This window comes from Melitaea cinxia, chromosome 3 (assembly GCF_905220565.1).
Source record: "Melitaea cinxia chromosome 3, ilMelCinx1.1, whole genome shotgun sequence".
Lineage (NCBI taxonomy): Eukaryota > Metazoa > Arthropoda > Insecta > Lepidoptera > Nymphalidae > Melitaea > Melitaea cinxia.
The window spans coordinates 13,354,218-13,364,382 of record NC_059396.1 but is presented as its reverse complement, the minus strand read 5'-3'; positions in this window follow the sequence as shown (position 1 = coordinate 13,364,382).

Here is a 10,165-nt window from a genome sequence, read left to right as displayed (position 1 = left end):
CGTAAACAAGCGACCCAAAGTATTGCTATTAGTCAGTTCAGTCAGTTGGTTCAGCCTATTGCAGTCCGCTGCTGGACATAGGCCTCCCCAAGTTCGCGCCAGATATTATACGGTTACGGTTATCCGCAAATTTTGCTGTGTGGCTACGGCACTATAGAATTTAGTCACTCCCTTTCATCCCGTGGGTGTCATAAGAGGCGACTAAGGGATAGCAAAGTTCCAATACCACCACGGAACTAGAGAAGCCGACCGATAGCGGGATAGCCATCCTACAGCTGGCTTTTTAAATACACAGACCGAGGACGGACAGCAGCGTCTTCGGTGCAACAAAGCCAGCCCTGCGGTCACCAACCCGCCTGCCCAACGTGGTGACCATGGTCAAAAACCCCTATGAGTTCGCATCAACCCCTATTGCTATCAATGGTTTGAATCTGCAACATATTTGGCAAATTCCGCTGTGCCGCCACAACTTGGAAACACTATTATTTCTGGTGTTTATTAACTATATTATGAATGAAATTAAAGATTGAAAAATTTCTTTATTCGTTGAAAATTTAATATTAATAATAAAAAAAAAATTTGCTGTACACCACAGAAATAATAAAAATAAATTACAAAACAAGAAAACTACGAAAGGCGGCCATATCGCTTAAAATAATTTCATCCTGGCAACATTTATAGATTTATAAAACAATAAAAAATCATTTAGATGCTATATTAGTTGAGGAAGATCTGAATGCAAATTCGACAGGTGCCAGACCAATAACATGGCTCTCAATGGAAATTTTTTTTTTTTTATCAAATACACAAGAAATAAACTGTTTATTTCAAGCTATTTCATTGGTAAAAAAATCACTGCGGGAAGTGGCGGAAATTAGATATTTGGGAGTCAATATAGATAAGAAGTTAACGTTTACATGTCACAATGACAAAACGGTTACGAAATCAGCTCGTATACTGGGGCTTATTAGGCGTAATGCCAACGGTTCCTCTCGGGATTCATAAATAGTTTTGTACAATGCCTTGGTTTGCAGCGTTCTTGAATATGCTAGTGTAATTTGGGGCCTCACCTGTAATGTCCTCTCTCAACGCATGGAAGTATCTCGCTTTTTCTACCAGCAGCATCTGACACAGGCAGCCATACAATAAGCTTTCTGCTTGATTTGGGATGATGAGCCTTCAAGACAGGCGCACACTTCTCGAGCTGAGCGATGCGATGAGAAATGATGACAGCGATGAGAACTCGAGTCCCACGTACGTACCCAAGAAATATAATTCATAGCATATTTCGTATTCCACAATCCATGGGTGTGGTTTGTGCTATATAAGCTGAAAAATATGGTTGTATGTTGAGTGCTAGGAATTAATATATGTATTAAGGACCTCACTGTATAATGTGTTTATATCAATGTAAAAACATGTTCCTATATTGTAAGTATGCTTAAATAAATAAATAAACAAAAATAAAATTTGCTCTGAAAATAGTACAAATAAAAAATTAAAGGAAAATTGCTTAATATTTTTAAATATTGCTGTATCATCACTTAAGATTTATTTTAAATGGTGGCATCATCATCACAGCCTACACAGTCCACTGCTGGACATAGGCCTCCACAAGTTTACGTCAAAAATAACGTAAACTCATGTGTTTTGCCCATATGGCCAAATAGTGGCATACAAGGGTTAAATACATAGATTAAAGTTAGTTTTAATATTTTCCTTACTATATTTCACGTAATATAAAAGGTATTATTATATAAAGTATTAATCCTAATTCATTTGGTACTAAGATGTACACTTATTAAACGACACAGTTAAATATGTACGATTTTATTTTTGTGTTACCCACACATTAGAAATTCTAAACATTTTTGAATATCATATCAAAAATTGACCGCTCCAGCGGGATTCGAACCGACACGGTCAGTCGGAGACGCGGGTTCGAATCCCGCTGGAGCGGTCAATTTTTGATATGATATTCAAAGACACAGTTAAAGCTACAAATATCTGTAAAATAATACTTATTTCTAGTATTGTCAAGTCTCGCTATGTTAGGTATATAAAAGATTCTCTCTGACATAGAACAAGGCTTAGGTTTAATTTTTAGGTTTACTTTTACTATGTTTTGGTTATGTTCTTTAACAATATACTCTTCTTGGGTTTTCCTTTAACTCTTCTTCCTCGTACGTATAAGTTGAATACCTTCAAAATAAATACTCGTATATCAGTTGAAATATTTAAAAATAATAATAATAAAATAAAATTAATAATAATAAATCGTGGACTGCAACAGGCTGAACGGATCCTGATACTGAAGAATAGTAATATATTGTAAGCGTATTTGCAACTAGACATAAATTTTAATTGCATTCGGACAAGATAGTAGAGCACTAGCTTAGCTTAAAAAAATCACTCATGGTGACTAACATTTACATCTTTGATTTTCTAAAATTTAATAATACCTTCAATTTATGAGCAAAAATTTATTTAGTCACTTCCGCCCTTCTGTATATCTATGACCAAGGTTTGAAATTCAATCAACTTTAGCAAAGTTGTTATTCGGCTGAAGTTCACATAGACTTATAGAGACATCAAGATAAGCGAAACAGGGATTTAATGCGTATTTCGTCGCGTTTCCCTGCTCTCGCCCTGAGCCGGTAAGCCGCGGCGCACTCGCAATTCAAACATCGTCACTGAGCCTAAAACCGCCTTGGCTTAGCGCATCTCGCGTCGAAGTTGATACCCGTCCTCTAACTTGTAATTCGAGATTTAGGCGCCGAAATAACGCAAATTCGCACAACTCAGTATATTCCAGTTTAACTCTGTTTCTAAGTAAAGATATTACTTCTTATTCAGCCAATTTGTATACCTACGTATAGAAATATAATCGAGTCGGAGTTTCGTAACAAACTATGGTGGCACTGTGGCAGGATTATTTGACAAGAGACTAGTGCGGTATAGTAACGTCACAAAGGCTGTCCTGCGTCCACTCCGCAAGACTACGTGGTTGCGACCACGTAATCCTTATTTATGGTAAGACGCCGAGCGACGCCTCCGCTGAACTAACTATTTGTCAGGCCCAATGTCCGCTGCCAGTATCAATCTCGATGGCGGGCTTAGCATATCGACTACACTGCATTTGTAATATATCATTATAACATCTCTATTCACTTCAGATTCAATACGCCCTTGCTGTCGGTAAACACGTGCTATTAACTGCAAACGTGAATGGTAATAATAGAGTCACAAACTGACCAACAAAAGTGAATCTGAATAACCCCCGGCAGCTTAAATGCAGCGGGAGAGGCGCCCGTTAGACAAACGATACCAGCCCCGAGCGGTCGTTACGAGATCGCTCTAAATTACGCGCAAGTTACGCGGGCATCTCTGACTATTACAGCTCTATTTTGGCAAGTCATAACAGGCCGGGTGTGGCCGTAGCGGGCGGTCAGGGCTGGCCATTATACTGTTGCATGTTTTTTCAATGACCACACTGACCGCAGCCCCTATGGTGTGTACGAGATAAAATCGTAAATTATAACCCAATTCCATAGCTGTTAAAACTTGACAGATGAAAAGGCTTAAAGCTAAGCGTGAGTATCGCTGCCATATCGTTAACTTTTCAAATAAAATAGGGGCACTTCACTGTTTGGACATTATAGAATGAATAACGTTATACGTTTTTGTTGTTTTCATAAAATAGGATAAGATTCTAAATTGTATTTAAAATGAGTGATGGTCGCTAGTAAGTCGATTAAATTGAAAGCCAAGCGTTTGTGTTTATATAACGTACAAAAGTAGTCTAAAGATAATTTCGTAATTAAATACTTACCATATAACAAACATATAATAAATATACAACGTCCATATTTATATATGTATAAAATAAATGTTTGTCTGTATGTCCTTTATAGAATCGTAAGCTATGCATTTAATCACGTCATGATCTTCAGCAAAGTGTTGTGCATGAGTCCACAAAGGTTTCTGAGTTGGTACAACCAAAAACAAATAATAATAATAAAAACGTAGCAAAGCGCGCAAGGTACAGCTAGTAAATAATTATAAGTCTACATATTTCAAAAATTATTCTAGAGCTTTACTTTATTTTTTTTTATAATTAAAGCGTGTGTCTGGCTGCAGTTGTCGTTAAAATAAATTAAATTCAGATCGTAAATGACGAGTAGTAACACGAAGAAAGATGTACGCACGATTGAATGACATCGGTCATCAATTTTCCTGCGTTAATCAATCTGTTCAAAAATTTTGTGAAAAATAATATCAAAATGCAGAAAATTACTACACATTTATGTTTAGTACTATTTGTTCGTTTTAGCCGGGCACACAGATTCCGTCGTTCATCCATTTCTCCTGTCTTTTATATTACTATAATATGTAGACGTAGAAATTTGTACAAATAATATAAAACTCTAGCCATTTTAACGATTAATAAAAGAAAATACAAAGTTTATTTTTAAATTTGTTGGCTATATACCTACAAGAAACCTATTTTATCGATATTTTTAAACGTATACTAGCACCCCGCTTCGGCTTCGCACGGATATTTAACAAAATTTCAAAATAATTTGTTTTTCCCTATATTTTTTTAAAATATAATATAGCTCATGTCACCCGCGAATAGTGTAGCTTCCCAACAGTGAAAGAATTTTTCAAATCGGTTCAGTAGTTTCGGAGCCTGTTCAATGCAAACAAACAAACAATCAAATCTTTCCTCTTTATAATATTGGTATAGATTAAGCGTTCAAATAGAACCTAAAGCTTCGCTATCCTGCTTTGTGTTTGTGTGTTCAGCCAACTCTCACACTTGACTAATTTTTATCAAAAACACTTACACCTAATATTACATAAAAAATGATACAAAGACAATGTTTCAAAATCAATTACTATGTTTAATACTAAGCTTAATAATCCTCTGAGCCTTAACTCCTAGTGTTATATGCATATCGAAGCGGTCTATTATATTTGAAACGCGATTATTAAATTAAAGCACAGGATCGTGTTGAACGTCGGCCCCCTGCCGGTTGCCCATTCTACGCGCCCACTATACTCCTAAGTATTGGTACTCATAGATTTACTACTCAAACCAACAGATCATGATACTTGATGGAAATTACTTTATTTCTTTTTGTTGTATTGTTGTAAGCTACTTTATATTACTTCTTCAAATTACTCACTCCCTCTACTAAATAATGGCTACCTAAAAGGCAGTCATTAAGTTAACCTTAGGAACAAACGAGCGTGTGAGTATTTCAAACATATTTATTTATTTATTTTAAAATGTAAAAATACTGTATGTGCTAAGTAAAATAGCATACCTTCTACTTTTATTTCAACATATATGAGATTATAAATATATGCCTGTATTTGTTTATTGAAATTTTAATCGAACTCAATCTACTGTAGCAGTCGTATAGCATTAATAAAACCTTTGTCACATTAATTGCTACAAGTATCTAGACCTCACAGACCGAGTAAAGGCTATCATTAATGCCCAAACAATAAAGGTGACCAACGATCGTGGACAAACGCCTCGATGTGTGCACGTGAGACAGATGACTTCCAGGGCTTTATTAATTTATTACCTTTGTATCACCAATACGAACAATTTCCGCTAATATGAGATTTAAATTGAACTTCACGCTAATACAAGATATTTACAAGATATTACAAGATAAGTACTTAATCTATAACTTATGTATTACTTAATTAAAATTTGGAATACTATTAAATACTTTTCCTACCATTCTTTTAAATTTTCAACATTTCTAACCTTTCCTAATATTTTATTCTTTTATTTAAGTAGTAGTTGTCAAAAGTGGTCATGTTCAAATTCAAAGTTTTGCCACAAATTTTTTTCAAAAGCTTCCACTTTGGACGCTAGAAGCGCAACAGAAGATTGGAACCAATTCAATTATTTTCAAACCAAAGCCGACATAGTTGTAACTTCGTCCCTATTTTAAAAAATTGCCTATCAGATGAGTATGCTTTCAAATGTTGGCGGAGGTGGATTTGTGGAAAAATGAACACGACTTATTTAAAAAAAATGACTGTCTATAATGTATATAATCTACATCTCCAAACTGATCTGAATGTACGAGCTATAAAGTTTTCTTTTCCGCGTAAAACATCTCAAACATTCGATAACTTTTTTTACTTAAATTTCATGTTGACAGTTCTTTTGAAAAACTGTCAATAAAGATATTCTGTTGTAAATCGAAAGATCATATTTCTACAACGCAATAAACTAACGCTCTTTTTACGATCTATGACAAATCAGAATTACCATCATAACCTTTGTCCAAAGCACACTTGAAGCATTCAGGCCAATAAAATAACTCATGTCCAATTTATGTTAATACAATAAATAGTAACATAAATAATTTTGAGTGAAGGCACGAAGACGATTTAAATTTATGAAGAGGTTTCTTTGTGAACTTAAGATATGTAGCCTAGTGACTTTGGTAGAATGATTTTTATAATATTTATGTTATTTAACAACAAAAAAAAAAAATCTGAAAGAGTCCTGAAAATCTTCTTTTAAAGAAATATATTACCAGTAATAACGTGTTACCTATAGTGATGTGTTTTTATTTAGGTATATGGGTGATAAAATAAGCTTTAAATAAGCATTTGTTAAAAAAAATAAAAATAAAAACAACTGAATACTTAGCAAATTTTAACATAAATTATACAAAAAAAAAATTTAAAATATTTATAATTCATAATAACATTTTATTTGCATATCTCAAAGCAATTTCGATCCGAACGAAAGTGTTCGCGTGAAGGAACACGAACCGCAATCATAATGATATAGTAAATAATTCATAATTTTAATGTAGAAGTCATTTAAACGGAAAGAGCGACAAACCGACAGATGCTTGCGGCCATCTTGCGGCTAAGGAAACTATTGTACGTCGCCTTCGTGACTCTGCGGTCGAAATGTCACCGTTTAAAATCAAATTTTGGAAAAAGACGGTAGAAATAAATTTCAATTTCATCATTAAAAACATTATTAAAACGATTGGACCTCAAACAACGGAAGAGGTCAGTGTAATTTATGAATTATCTAATTTTGTAATTATAATTAATTATAAAACATTTTCTTGCTTATAGATAGGAAATTTTTAAAATACTCGCAAACAAGTTATTTTTCGTTGTATGAATTTCAATTGTAATTTAAGTTGTTATTTATTTTATATTATGTTAGGCTTAAAATAGGTTAATTAATTTAAATGAAATATTAAACTTTTCTGGAATTATCGTTAATAATCTACTTTTACCTTCAGTAAAGAGAAAATTATAGGAAAAACCTTAACAAACGAAATAAACTATTTAGAATATCTAGTAAAATTTATAAGTATATAACATTTTTTAATAAAATTTTGTTATTAACACGTACTAGCACGTAACATTTTGTACCTACTTGACAAATTAATATTAAATATTCTCGATTACCAGCGCTCTAGTTGAACAATTAATATCTAAAATGTTGTTGTTACTTTCTTATGGAAAACTGCATTTAATTAAAATATGGACATAAACACTTACACACTTACTTAAATAGAAACAAATATATAAACACTTACTTAAATAAAAACAAATATATAACAATAATTACTAGCTTTCCCTAATATAAGAGACTGAATAAATGTTTCAGTCTTAGATCATTCTCAGAATATAAGCGTCTGAAATTGTACAGCTACGGGGAGTATATTAATCAAGCGGAGACAATCCGGACTCGAGGCATTTTTCTCGAATCTTCATTATTTTCCCGAGCTAGAGCTGATGAGAAATTAATCCGGAAGAGGTGGTCGCAGGTGCTGGCCAATCTTATATCGTGAGCCGAGTAGGTAGTCCTTGCGTTTACGTCTCCTACAAATTACTATGAGATATCGGCATAAAATTGTCCAATCATTCTCTCTTTGTGCATGTCTCCGACTGCATGTTATGTACAACGTTGCATAAAGTTTCGAAGGACTACCGTATTAATATATTTTAAATGTACAGCACAAAATTTTTGATATTGTTTCTATTTATTTCGCTGACTTTGTGTGCATATTGAATTTTTATCTTGTTCCAGCTTTTTCAGTTGATTTTCTATTAGTTGTTCTTCACGCAGGCGGGTTTTTTGTATTTTTTTTTTTTAATTATTATTTTAGCTGTTAGAAAAAAGGTGATTGGAAAGTACATTTTACAATATCAAAGTTATTCAAAACTTATAAGCTTTCATATGTAAGTACATTTCAAACCTTCTTATATTTTTTCTTAGCTATATACATAAAAAATACAGTGAATAACATAATAATGCGAAAAAAAAGAGAGAAAAAAATGAAACATTTACTACAGTTTTAAATTGTCATCTCGGCGGAGACTAAGCGGTTTCAGCTGTAAACTTGGTAGAAAAGCGGTAGATTTGAAGGAAACTTGAGGCTGCGGCGCGGCGTAATCCGGACATATCTCAGTACATTGCTCAGCGCGACACAGCGGGACTTAGCAAAAGCCGCGCCGCAGATGCTTATCTCAATAACAGTTTTATTTATTTTTGCGAGCGCCTGATCCGCTCCCGGCGGATACGTCTTAAATGAAAATATAGGGGCGTGTTCACCTCGCGATGTTAAGTGACGTGCATTTGTGTCGAGACACATCAAAGCTACTGTAAATTCCTTTCGCACGAACGAATTTAAAAGATATTTAAATTTTAGTGACATAAACTTGTGTTTAATTAAATACATTTTAAGTATTCCGTTAATTTGACGTTCTGTACTAACAAAAAATAAAATTGAACACTACACAAGCTTATTTTGGATTTATACCCGATATAAAAATTCTATAAGTACCTACCTATCTTCAATATACCTACCTCACTTGCCAATGTACTTTACTTAGTCTAGACGCAAGTTTTAAACGTTTATGACCTTCAATGCCTCTCAACTAACGACGTACGACAAGCAGACGGATCTTTATTTAAATAATAAACAAATTAACAAAAATTAAGCCTCATTAGCGACTTTTATATAAAATTAATATAACGTGCTTATATTAATTTAATCTGTATTATTGCCAAAGTAACTAACATATTTAAAAGTATGTGTACCTATGTACGTACGTAAGAAGTTATACTTCATTGGCTAGCTAACTTTACGTTGCTAACTTCTTCTTCGTTGACGAGCTAACTTCAGGGTGTCAGTTTTTTCGTGATGGTGTGCGCGCGCATCGTAAAACTTTACTCTCGTAATTTTTCCCTAACGCTCCAAAACAAGTATAATTTCAATAACCCTTCCTTTGCAGTCCAGTAAAAAATGACTCCCTCTCTTTAAGTGGGTGTCGTAAGAGGCAACTAAGGGATGACACCGTTCCACTACCAGCTTGGAACTTAAAAAGCCGACCGATGGCGGGATAACCATCAAACTGCTGGCTTTGAAATACGAAGGCCGAAGAGGGGCAGCAGGGTCTTCGGAGCGACAAAGCCTGTGGTCACCAACCCGCCTGCCCAGCGTGGTGACACTGATTATGAGCAAAACACATGAGTTCACGCCATTTTTGGTCCGAACTTGTGGAAGCCTATGTCCAACAGTGGACTGCAATAGGCTGAAGTGAGTGATTGAGTGAAAAAGTGGCATAATTTATTGGTAAAAACTACAAAAATAAATTAACATTTTATATAAAATATTTTAGAAACAACTAGTTAGTCAATTTTAATAGATTTAAAATATTTACACTGATAAATACGTATGTGTATATTAAAGTTCAACCCGTGAAATTCGTGTCCCAATTGCTTGGGAGTAAATTTTTTACAACATATTTACAATATCAATTATTTAATAAAATGTACTGTTCATTTACATAGCAAAAAAGAAAGCAAAGGAAAAAAGGTACACGATAGCGACTTTCTTTTATAATATAAAGTACTAGCGACCCGCCCAGGCTTCGCACGGGTGCAATCCTGATACTAAATATAAAATAAATATTTGCAATGTAAGCGCAAAATTTTTTGTTTATTTACGACATCACATTAGAAATCTCTAAATTAGGCAAATGTGATTATCTAAAAAACATGCAATGAAAAAAATTCTATAATTAAAGCAAAATCAATAAAAATAAGTACTCTATTTCAAGTAAGCTTTTAAAACACATGTGAACTTACAGT